We start from the raw sequence: 13,331 nt of genomic DNA, 5'->3' as shown, positions 1-13,331 counted from the left end.
CTGTAACTCACCAGTAAGCAAAAGCATTCTTTATATCCAGATAAGAAATCTACGTCTTGAGATCTGTAGCACAAAAAACGCAGTACTTGATTTTTTTAGGAAGCTCGGTAAGGAATTTAAAAGCATTTCACTTTGAGATCACAAAAAGCAGATCCTTTCAAAAAAAAAAAAAAGGATTAAAAAGAGAGCACAATAAAATGTAAAAAAACCCCAAACCATTACCAGCGCCTATGCAGCGATACCACCCCAGTCTAGCCTTTGAGAACTGCAGCAGAATCCTTGTCCCGGAACATGATCTCCGCGGTCTGGCTCAGGCTCTCTAGCTCCAGACAGACGCAGTCTGCAAGCCACCAGCTCCTGTCTGTGTGTGTCGGGAAAGGGAAGCTGCAAATTAGAAAAAGTCCCCGCAGTGGCGAAAAGGAAAATAAGGCGAGTGGGAGAGGGAGAGAGAGCTCACTAGCCTCAGAATTTTCGAGAATGATGACAAGCCACCCGGTGCCGCCATCATTCACTGACAATAAGATGCAGCCCTGGCGTATGATTTAGCGGTTTGCACAGGGGCTTCTGGTATCAAATGCCTGACAGGCATCTTAATTGCATCCATCCAAGTGTGTCCCCAGGAGTCGAGTCTATAAGCCTATGAATGTCATCATCTGTTCTCCTTTGTGTTAATGCCAGACACACACGCACGCACACACACACACACACACACACACAACCCCTGTGCTTAAACAGAGAAACCGTTTGCTGGCATACAGGATTACAAATAAGTTGGGCTCCACAAACTGGACATAACTAAATGATAGTTTATGAGAATTTTTATCATCTGCATTTATGACATCAGAAAGATTCTTTAATGTTTTGTCATTGACAGATAATTACAATAGTTTTAAAACTGAGTATCACATACTGCTTATTTATAGTCCAAATAAATAGGTTCATTAGAGAAATGCGCACAATCATGTATATTTTCTTATGGAAAATTTGATCCCCTTGTAACTGTGATAATTATGCCCTTGGCAATGGTTTCCTTACAAAGGAGAATGCAGCAAAAACAAAGAGGATTAGGAAACCAGGGTTGATGTGTGATTTCTGGAGGCAATCTATTTTATTTCACATACAAAGGCAAAGAGAGGTAGCAACCAGCTTGAGTAGTGAGACTTTACAGTCCCCCAGGACCAAGACAGGGAACTGAATCTCTGGCATAATCAGTATCCCCTTTATGTTAGCAACTGAAATTAACAGTTGAATATCCCTATTTTACAGTGCCCCTTATGTAGGGAGGTTAAGTATGAAATCATTCCCAGCATTTATTTAATGGACAAAAGGGATGGGGGGAAATGTTAATAAATAAATTTTTATAGCATTGCTAGCTAGCTCTCTGCATCAGTGAATGGAGCAAAATTCCATGTGTACCAAAAAGGCCGGCTGCAAAGAAGGTTGCTGGGAGGGAGCATCACCATGGTTACCGGAAACAGAAAGTAGGGAAAAAAATAAGGTGATGATAGAGGAGATGGAAGGAGAAGCTACCGTGGAGGAAATTCAGAGACAGAAAGATGTTTCATGTTTTTTCTTTCTGGAAAGAACTGTCTCTATCAGTTTTTCATATTAGATTTTGAATGCGTTAGGATGAATATGCATTCTGTATCAGCCACCGTTCTTCTCCATTTTTGGATCACTAGCTAATTTTGCTTTCATAAGTTTGGTTCTTTTGTATGAGATGGATCCTGATATTTCTTGCCTCTGACACTATCCCGTATTCATGGACACCACTCAGCCTAGTGCACACCCTTTGTTTCACAGGTGAGAAAGCTGAGGCCCAAGGAATCTGACGAAGGTCACAAAGCTGGCTGGAGATCCAACAGAAACACCATCCTAGTCTCCTAGTTCAGGTCCCTGTTTTTCTTCTCTGGCCAAGTAACTTTCTTTCTGTGCTCTCTTCCATTCTGTCTGCAAGCAAAACAGATTCCAGAAACATCCTTTTTGTCTGTGATTTTGTAAGTCTTCTTTTATTTGCTAAAGCAGTGATCCTCCTCTTTAAAACTATGCATTGCAATCATTCCAAAGACCAGCTTTGCTTAATAGCTATGCTGTACTGTATTCCAGGTCTAGGGAATCTGGAGTAATTATGTCACTGCTTTTCTTTTACTTCCAGTCTGGCAATCAGATGAATAAAGCATGATTGCCCTGTTGTGAACCTATCTTGTTGACTCTGAACTTAATCATCATATACTAAGCACTCTCTCATCCCTGGCATCATTCTTTCTGCAAGCATGAAATTGGGCAATCGAATTGAATCAGCCTCCCAAGGTTCCTTCTAGTTATAGACAATGTGAACCTTCCTGGGGTACCAATAATGAAGCTGCAAAATTGAGAGCTCACGTAAAATTTTTTAGAAAGAAAGAAAAAAATACTCAAAGCAACCACTGGGAGGCGCAATATTTGTTAAAATCTTTCTGAGATATTCAGTAAAAAAATGTGAGTAGGATTTTGACCTTGCTTTTATTTCCTTTCTAAAACATTCTGAAAGATGTTCAGTTCTTATGAGTCATTGCTCTTAGGTTAACTCATTGATTTGTTGTTGTTCAGTCGCTAAATCGTGTTCAACTCTTTGATAAGTAGAGTCATGTTGCTTTTTTTGACATTTAAAGCATAGCTGCTGCTACCACTACTACCCTCTGCCCTCAGCATGTCAGCTATACAAGAAATTAATCACAGTAAAAAAATATGGTTACCGTAGGTAATAATTACAAGAGATTTCAGGTTTCCGTGAATCCTCCATAGTGGTTAGGATTTTTTCTTTTAAAAAATGTCCCTTTAAATATAATCTTTCTATGACATGACAATTTTTTTTTCTCAGTGATTTTTTACATTAAGGTTATTTTTTCAATGCAAATATTTTGTTTTAATAGGCTGTCCTCTATTGTTCACTTCTAGGCAAGCAAAAAAAAAAAAAATGATGGACAAGACTGTCATTTGATCTCATAAAGCACACATAATGGCCTTGGTCAGTTTAAAAATTAGCTCAGCTTCCAAAAATATTTAATACTCCTTGGGAATCATTTTAATATTTGTGGAGACTTGGTTCAGTCAATGAGAATGAGTATTCTTTTCCTTTTCACTTTTACCATTTGTTAATGGAAGTATTACTTTAATTTGTCTTTTGTAGAATAAGCTCTATATGTAACACAAAATTCTCTTTTTTAAGGTTTCACAATCACACTTTATAACTACTAAAGTTAGTTCTGAACTAACTAGTTCTGAAACCACATCATGTTGCTACACACCAGTTATATGCTCATGTGTGCGTACATGCTAAATCGCTGTAGTCCTGTCTGACTCTGTACAATCCCATGGACTGCAGCATGCCAGGCTCCTTTGTCCATAAGATTCTTCAGGCAAGAATACTGGAGTGGGTTGCCATGCCCTCCTCCAGGGGATCTTCCCAACCCAGGGATTGAACCCATGTCTGTTACCTCTAACCTGCATTGGCAGGCAGCTTCTTTACCACTAGAGCCACCTGGAAAGCCCTTATATGCTCAGACCGAGTTCTTACTGGCCAAAGTTCTAAAATGCTGTGCTATTATATATGCCAGGATTCTGTATCATGTAAGACTCTCATTGGCCAAGGTTATAGAATTAGACAAGATTTCTTCAACCGAAAATTCTAGATTCACATAAAATTCTAACAAGCCAAAATTCAGAATCACAAAATCCAATAAACCAACCTTCCCAAACCACATGAGATTCTTTTGATAAAGCATTCAGAATTACATGAGACTCCTATCCGAGAACAACGTTTCAGACTCATGCAGGATTCCTATAAGCCAAGGTGCATGGAGACCAAGATTCCAGAATTACCCTAAATTTCTTATGGGCTAGGCTTCCAGAAGCAGCCAATATTCTTGTAAGCAAGTTTCTGAAAAACCCAGTGTTAATGCAGTAATATTCTGATATCCAGGTTCCTGGATATCAAGCGTATTTCATTCATGCCAAGTTGTAAAACATAATTCTTGCCTTTAAGTATGTTCTACTCTGATAACACTAAGACACCAGATAATTGAGAGACTTGCATGATGTTTTATATTTATGCTTATGAGGCTCAAGTGTCATGTAGCACCATTTGCCAATTCATTTAACCAATTTTAATGGCACACATTCATAGGATTTAGGTATGGGAAAAAAAGAGAACATTTCCTACTCAAGGAACTTCAATTATATTGAGGGGAACACAGAAGTAAACAGAAATCTAAGTTCACAATTCCTTTTCTCACTTTGATGAGACATGCTATCTTTGCCACTGGGTTATCTGCTTTATCTCAGGTCCTCATCTTTATGAATCCCTCAATCCCAAGTTCGGTTTAGCTTACCCCTGTGGTTCTTCTGGAAGACTCTTGGATTTGTTCCTTACGGATATGGGTCTGTGTATTTCTCTATCACCCTTTAAGCCCATTAGGAATGGATAATGGAGGTATTTCCTTCTTACTTCTTTGAAGTTCTTGGTCATATATCATTTTCCAAACTAGGACTTTTCTAACTACCATAATGAAAACTGCTGTCCTGTCCCTTTTGTAGCCCTTCATCCCCTGCTCCACTTTTCCCTTTTTCCATAGCACTTACCACTTTCTATCATACCATAAAGTTTTATTTTTTATGTTTACTATGTATTACCTGGGGCTTCTCTGGTGGCTCAGACAGTAAAGAATCCACCTGTAATGTAAGAGACACAGGTTCAATCCCTGGGTTGGGAAGATCTCCTGGAGAAGGGAATGGCTACCCACTCCTGTATTCTTGCCTGGAGAATTCCATGGACAGAAGAGCCTGGGGTGCTACAGTCCATGGGGTTGCAGAGTCGGACATGACTGAGTGACTAACTCATTTCACTTTCATTTATTACCTGCCTCACTCTCTAGGTCATGAAGGAAGTCATCTTAACATGTTTGGGCCACTAATCTCTAAAGCAACACTAAGACAGTGCCTGGAATATCTAGCACTCAAAAAATATCTTTCAAACAGTAAGTGTGAAAATCACAATATTATTTATTAAGTTGGAGTATTTAAGGACAAGAGAAGTTTTTGGATTCTGTATTGACTTACTTGTTCTATATATTCAGTCTTCCTTATGAATATAGTCTTTTTGTACTAAAAATCGTTTTTTCCCACGGAATCAATTTTTTGGGTAATTTCCATGAAAGGATACACATTTATTTAAAACAGGGATTTGTCTCCTACTTTCTTTAGATTCTGCAAAGTACCTAGCATGGGACCATCAGCTCCTAAATATCAGCTGAGAAAGAGCTTGTTTGATAAATCATACTTCTATTGGTCTTAAATATGCTAAATTTTAATCATTAGATTATTTAAATTAGAAAAATTAATAAATTAGTACTGTCTCATGGCCAAAATGCTTTGAAATGGCTTTCTGAAAATTGACTATAATTACTATAATGTGCACTTTAAAAATTAGTAAGAGAAATAATAATTATACTTTTACCTAGTACTCTTAAATTTGTTATTCTAAATATATTTAGCTCTCTGGGGTATACACCTAGAAATGGAATTAGTGGGTCATAAAGTAGACATACATTCAACTTTACTAGATATTGCCAAACTGTCTTCAAAAGTGTTCAAATCAATTTACACGCCCACCAGCAGTGCATCAGAGTTTCGGTTGTTCTATCATTATAGCTTTCAACATCTGGAGAGCTTTTTATTGCCAACATGGTTTTTCAAGGGTAATGAGACTATGACTTAAAGAACTGAACTAGCAATTATTTTTCATGGTAATAGTGGAATATTATGGTGCCATTGGTTTAGAAATTTTTTGTTTACGACACATTTTAGAACCGATTAGTGAACATTATGGAAAAGGGTTTTGGGGTGAGCATATATTTTAAAAATGTGACATGCAACCATGGCTGCATGTGATGATTATGTTTGTTAGATAAATGAGTTGTAAGGGGATATATTACTTAGAAGGGAGAAGATATTTCATACAGGGTTTTAATAGATTAACAGGCAACTGTGAAGTGAAAAACAATGAAGTGAAAAGCTATGTAGTAAAATCTCTATCTTAGAAGTATATCAACAAGTCAAAGTATGACATGTCTGTGACAACACACACCAAACTGCACTATTATGACAAAAGAATGAACAGTTAAGATGCTTCCAAAACTGTTTCTTTCACACAAATTCCTTGCTCGTTGATTCTCACCATAATTACTAGGTTCCTTCTTTTTCTCCAATCCCGATCTTACACGTCCTTTCTGGTCCATTTAAAATTCTGTCCTCTTTTACAGGGACTTCCTAGGTGGCTCAGTGGCAAAGAATCTGCTTGCCAGTGCAAGAGATGCAGGAGATGGGGGTTCATTCCCTGGGTCGGGAAGATCCCCTGGAGAAGGAAATGGCAGCCTGCTCAAGTATTCCTGCCTGGAGAGTTCCACAGACAGAGGAGCCTTGCAGGCTATAGTCCTTGGGGTCACAAAGAGTTGGATGTTACTGAGCATCTCTTTTACAATGATTCCATAACTTTTCTAGCACACAAAGCCACAAAGCTCTTCCTCTGTGCTTGTGATTGGTCTGTTCCTATTTTCTATTTTTTCCTGATTCAGTCTTGGAATGTTGTACTCTTCTGAGAACTTGTCTATTTCTTCCAGGTTGTCCATTTTATTGGTGTATAGTAGTCTCTTATGATCCTTTGTATTTCTGTGGTGTCAGAACTTTTCCTTTTTCATTTCTAATTTTGTTGATTTGAGTCTTTTTTCTCTTAATTGTCTGGCTAATGGTTTATCTATTTTGTTTATATTCACAAAGAACCAGCTTTTAGCTTTATTATTCTTTGCTACAGTGTTCTTCATTTCTTTTTCATTTATTTATTCTCCAGTCTTTATGATTTCTTTCCTTCTACTAACTTTGGGTTTTTTTCAAAGCTGTTTCTCTGAATTGCCATGATACCAAAACAAAAAATAATCACCATGATACCAACAAGCAAGGAGAACCAAGCAGTCCACCCTAAAGGAAATCAGTCCTGAATATTCTTTAGAAGGACTGAGGCTGAAGCTGAAACTCCAATACTTTGGCCACCTGATGCGAAGAGCTGACTCATTTGAAAAGACCCTGATGCTGGGAAAGATTCAGGGCAGGAAGAGAAGGGGATGACAGAGGATAAGATAGTTGGATGGCATCAGCAACTCAATGGACATGAGTTTGGGTGAACTCCGGGAGTTGGTGATGGACAGGGAGGCCTGGGGTGCTGTGATTCATGGGGCCACAAAGAGTCAGGCACGGCTGAGTGACTGAACTGAACTGATACCATAATGCCTGATGTTATATATGGCCTCTGGCTGGTCTTCAGTTGTTTATATGCAATTATTCTGATACAGACCAATTAAAAAAGCATATGATATGCTTCTCATATAAAGTATTAAATTCCAATAATGTGCCAATCCCTTTGAACACATTATTTTATTCAATAATTCAGAGTTATGAATCTCCCTTTCACAGCTGAGGAAAGAGGCCCAGTTAGGTTTAGTTACAGTCTAAGAACATACAGCTGGTAAGTGGTGGAGCAGAAATTCAGTCCCTAAACTTCTGAACTAATTAGTTTGTAATTCAGCTTAACAATTTCAAGGTATCAGAAATGGAGAGAAAAATTAAACATAGAATTAAGAATTTTAAACAGACTATGTATTGTTCTAGGTGTGCATGAAAGAGATAGCATTAGAAACAAGAATTTTAATTTTCAGAATTATTTCAAATTCCATCAGTTCATAGTTAAATGATGTATATGTGTGAACACAAACATTCCTACAGTTGAAGAAGACATCATAATTTTATTCACTATCTATTTGGTCTATTATTAGAGCGTACAGTGTCACATTTGTGAGATATATGCTCATGTGTTTTTAAAATACTTCACTGTTTGACAATTTGAGTTTATTGTGTATGTTTTTAAATATATTGTTCCAATTAACCTATTTTAGAAGTACAGATTGTAATAATAAAATATCTGTCTTGGCCAATCATTACCCTCACTTTATTAGACAAAGTTAGGAATAATCAAATACCATGGTGAATCTTAAAGGTTACATCAAAGAACATTATATCAATTCCATATTACACAATGCATGTCTTGTTTAAATTAAATTTATTTATAGTCAGATTCTGCCTGTGGGCATGTTTCTTCCAAATAATTCCACTCCCTCCATCAAGTCTATCCTCAAATATTAACTTCTCAAGGAGGCTTAACCTAACCATGCTATTTAATACTGCAACCTGAAATCCCCATTCTTTATCTTCTTTATCCTATTTTACACAGTACTTATTTTCTAATACACTATATAGTTTACTTATTTTTATTCTTTATTGCTCTCTCTTCTCATTCACTTGTAAGCTCCATGAAGGCAAACTCTTTGCATGTTTTGTTCACTAATGTATCCCAGGTACCTAGAACTAGGCCTAGTATGTAACTGCTACATAGTAAATATTCATTGAACTCATACCTATATGAACAAATAATTAAAATTATAACACTAAAACTCATATAAAAACCAGGAATTACCTCCTAAAAATTCTGAATTCTGAGCTTATCAGCTGAGAACATTCAGTTTCAGAAATCCCTAAATTCATAATATAAATATTTTATTTGGTTTATGTCTTGGTTAACAAATATAAAGTTTTAGGCTTTTCATCTTTGGCACATTTATAGCCATTTTGAGTACATCTTTCCTTTAACTTTAGATTTTTTAAATTAGCTCTCTGTTCATCTATTTATTATGTATTTTAACAAAAATTATTCTAGTTATTTTTTGCTTGCTTGTGAATCCTTAGTTAGAAGTTACATTACATATTTGTCTTCATCTTTCCAATCACCTGAAAGTTGATACAAACTGCTTTCTTTCACTACTGGAGATACTACCAGCCTGTGGGAAAACATATTTACAAGACAAATGGGCAAGCCATGAAAGAAAATTATGAGAATTAGTGTTGAGAAGTTCTCACTTCATAAAATTTTCACTTGACATTCAGTCAAGCAGAATCATCTTCAGGACTTATGAATTTCTTGGCTGATCTTCCTGGAAGCATGAAATGAACCTGTATTTTATCTAATGTCTCCACAAGCAGGAACATTTAGAGTTTAACAGAAGACTGGATAAGGACACAAAATGAAATGTTGCATTGCATGATATTAGATATAAAATCCTTATATCTTTTTGAAAACTGCTAAAAGGAATTATTTTGTTTACTGTTCTCCAAGCTTTGAAGATTGTTACCTCAATATTCTAAATCTTGTCACTCCTTCAATAATCAGCAACTTCGGAGAACTGGAGAGTTAGCAGTAATTGAGAGGTAAGCTAGTACTAATCCATTTGAACTCAGTTCAGTTCAGTTGAGTCGCTCAGTTGTGGCTGACTCTTTGCGACCCCATGGACTGCAGCAGGCCAGGCCTCCCTGTCCATCACCAACTCCCGGAGCTAACTCAATCTCATGTCCATAAAGTCGGTGATGCCATCCAACCATCTCATACTCTGTCGTCCCCTTCTCCTCTCACCTTCAATCTTTCCCAGCATCAGGGTCTTTTCAAAGGAGTCAGTTCTTCACATCTGGATTGGATGCAAAGGACTGGAGTTTCAGCTTCAGCATCAGTCCTTCCAATGAATATTCAGGACTGATTTCCTTTAGGATGGTCTGGTTGGATCTCCTTCTAGTCCAAGGGACTTTCAAGAGTCTTCTCCAACACCACAGTTCAAAAACATCAATTCTTTGGTGCTCAGCTTTCTTTATAGTCCAACTCTCACATCCAGACAGGACTACTGGAAAAACCATAGCTTTGACTAGATGGACTTTTGTTGGAAAAGTAATGTCCCTGCTTTTTAATATGCTCTCTAGGTTGGTCATAGCTTTTCTTCCAAGGTGCAAGCATCTTTTAATTTCATGGGTAGGCAGTCTTTAACCTTAACATTACTAGATTATTCTGAAAGCTTTGAATTCTGCAAGCTTCTACAGCATTTTCCTGCAATGTTGAGCATTTACAGTTCGAATTATAAAATGTCTACTGTGATGGTAAATAAATGCAATGTCATACATGAAATGATTTCTAAAAATGTATATTATTTTAAAAATTTATTTTGTTAATAGCCAAAATTCACATTCTGAAAATTTATGAAATTCATACTTATTTTCTCTGCTATTTAGGGGAGAGTACTCTTGGGTGATTGCCACCAAGATATACATGTGAAATGTTAGTACCTCTCATTCCTTTTCCTCTAGTCCTTTTACCAGGGGTACATTACAAATGGGAGGAGAGTATTAATTGGGGATATTGGGCTTCAGAGGTGATGCTAGTGAAAAAGAACCCACCTACCAATTTAGGAGACATAAGAGACACAGGTTCAATCCTTGGGTCAGGAAGATCCCCTGGAGGGCATGGCAACACATTCCAGTATTCTTGCCTGGAGAATCCCATGGACAGAGGAGCCTGGCAGGCTACAGTCCACTGGGTCACAAAGAGTTGGACATGACTGAAGAGACTTAGCACGCACACATATGGGTTATTTAGTTAACAGCAGCTTAAATAAAACAGCTTGTCAGAACTACATACACTTTGAATACCCAGAATACATTCAATGGTATATCTAAACGTGTTTTAAGGTCCTAAATCCTCCTATTGATTGGAACCAAAGAATATAATGCTGCTGCTGCTAAGTCACTTCAGTCGTGTCTGACTCTGTGCGACCCCATAGACGGAAGCCCACCAGGCTCCCCCGTCCCTGGGATTCTCCAGGCAAGAACACTGGAGCGGGTTGCCATTTCCTTCTCCAATGCATGAAAGTGAAAAGTGAAAGTGAAATCGCTCAGTCGTGTCTGACTCTTAGCGACCCCATGGACTGAAGCCTGCCAGGCTCCTCCATCCATGGGATTTTCCAGGCAAAAGAGTACTGGTGTGGGGTGCCACTGCCTTCTCTGAAAACATAATGATGGATATCAAATCCCTTGTGTGAAAAGAAAGGGAAACTGGAATGGACAGTGGGGGCACGTCTATGTTTCTTCCTTATCATCAGATTTCTAAGCTATAAAAGATACTAGATAAAAGATTCATTAGCTTTTAAATTAAAAGGAAGTATTCTACATGATCAATACCTAAAATGAATATTCTTTCTTGACAGTGCCATCAAGTTTGTTAAAAAGAGTTCATGTGGAAAGGATTCTAGATGGCAGTGTTAGAAATTATATTAATATTTTATTTATACTACTTTTTTCCATAATTTTGTGGCTTTTTTTCTCTTTTGTTTCTAATAGCAATGTATAATTAAAGAAATAAGATTTAATTATATTTAATATTCTGGGAGAATTAACTCAAGATTTTTTTCTAGACATTGTTCATCTACTGTGACTTATTTTTCAAATGGAGTGTGACAATATGCTCTTTACAAAGGTAGCCATTGTGAATATCTGGGCCAACAAATGTGTCTGAGAGAAATTTTTACATCCCTAAGGCCACTAACTCTTTTCTTAAACCGCCACATTCTTACAGTTTTTTCTTTCCTCCCCTAATCTTTATGCTTTGCCTACCCCTTTAAGAAAGCCTTCCTCAGCGATCAATGCAAAGAAATAGAGGAAAACAACAGAATGGGAAAGACTAGAGATCTCTTCAAGAAAATTAGAGATACCAAGGGAACATTTCATGCAAAGATGGGCTCAATAAAGCACAGAAATGGTATGGACCTAACAGAAACAGAAGATATTAAGAAGAGGTGGCAAGAATACACAAAGGAACTGTACAAAAAAGATCTTCACGACCCAGATAATAACAATGGTGTGATCACTCACCTAGAGCCAGACATCCTGGAATGTGAAGTCAAGTGGGCCTTAGAAAGCATCATTACGAACAAAGCTAGTGAAGGTGATAGAATTCCAGTTGAGCTATTCCAAATCCTGAAAGATGATGCTGTGAAAGTGCTGCACTCAATAGGCCAGCAAATTTGGAAAACTCAGCAGTGGCCACAGGACTGGAAAAGGTCAGTTTTCATTCCAATCCCAAAGAAAGGCAATGCCAAAGAATGCTCCAACTACCACACAGTTGCACTCATCTCACACGCTAGTAAAGTAATGCTCAAAATTCTCCAAGCCAGTCTTCAGCAGTACGTGAACTGTGAACTTCCAGAGGTTCAAGCTGGTTTTAGAAAAGGCAGAGGAACCAGAGACCAAATTGCCAACATCTGCTGGATCATGGAAAAAGCAAGAGAGTTCCAGAAAAACATCTATTTCTGCTTTATTGACTACGCCAAAGTCTTTGGCTGTGTGGATCACAATAAACTGTAGAAAATTCTGAAAGAGATGGGAATACCAAGCCATCTGACCTGCCTCTTGAGAAACCTATATGCAGGTCAGGAAGCAACAGTTAGAACTGGACATGGAACAACCGACTGGTTCCAACTAGGAAAAGGAGTTTGTCAAGGCTGTATGTTGTCACCCTGTTTATTTAACTTCTATGCAGAGTACATCATGAGAAACACTGGGCTGGAAGAAGCACAAGCTGGAATCAAGATTGCTGGGAGAAATATCAATCACCTCAGATATGCAGATGACACCACCCTTATGGCAGAAAGTGAAGAGGAACTAAAAAGCTTCTTGATGAAAGTGAAAGAGGAGAGTGAAAAAGTTGGCTTAATGCTCAACATTCAGAAAACGAAGATCATGGCATCTGGGCCCATCACTTCATGGCAAATTGATGGGGAAACAGTGTAAAAAGTGTCAGACTTTACTTTTTTGGGCTCCAATATCACTGCAGATGGTGATTGCAGCCATGAAATTAAAAGACGCTTACTCCTTGGAAGGAAAGTTGTGACTAACTTAGATAGCATATTGAAAAGCAGAGATATTACTTTGCCAACAAAGGTCCATCTAGTCAAGGCTATGGTTTTCCCAGTGGTCATGTATAGATGTGAGAGTTGGACTGTGAAGAAAGCTGAGTGCTGAAGAATTGATGCTTTTGTTTGTTTGGTTTTTTTTTTTTTTAGAATTGATGCTTTTGAACTGTAGTGTTGGAGAAGACTCTTGAGAGTCCCTTGGACTGCAAGATCCAACCAGTCCATCCTAAAGGAGATCAGTCCTGGGTGTTCATTGGAAGGACTGATGCTGAAGCTGAAACTCCAATACTTTGGCCACCTCATGTGAAGAGTTGACATATTGGAAAAGACCCTGATGCTGGGAGGGATTGGGGGCAGGAGGAGAAGGGGACAACAGAGGATGAGATGGCTGGATGGCATCACCGACTCGATGGACATGAATTTGAGTGAATTCCGGGAGATAGTAATGGACAGGGAGGCCTG

The 13,331-nt window shown here is 37.9% G+C and overlaps 1 protein-coding gene across 41 annotated transcripts in view; it reads right to left on the bottom strand.

Annotated features, from left to right (window-relative positions):
* The window catches only part of MAP2 (microtubule associated protein 2), a 301,176-nt gene that overhangs the window by 148,914 nt on the left and 138,931 nt on the right, over positions 1-13,331 (bottom strand). The window contains exon 3 of one of the 41 annotated variants that reach the window (XM_025278150.3): positions 4,672-4,710. The exons of 38 other annotated variants lie outside the window; for them this stretch is intronic. The gene's annotated coding sequence lies outside the window, so the exon portion shown is untranslated. Of the gene's footprint in view, positions 1-11; positions 135-222; positions 676-4,671; positions 4,711-13,331 lie in introns of those variants that run through there. 2 more of the 41 variants (XM_006073157.4, XM_006073159.4) reach the window with 2 other exon arrangements.

This window comes from Bubalus bubalis, chromosome 2 (genome assembly GCF_019923935.1).
Source record: "Bubalus bubalis isolate 160015118507 breed Murrah chromosome 2, NDDB_SH_1, whole genome shotgun sequence".
NCBI lineage: Eukaryota > Metazoa > Chordata > Mammalia > Artiodactyla > Bovidae > Bubalus > Bubalus bubalis.
This window is presented reverse-complemented; position numbering and strand designations above follow the sequence as displayed.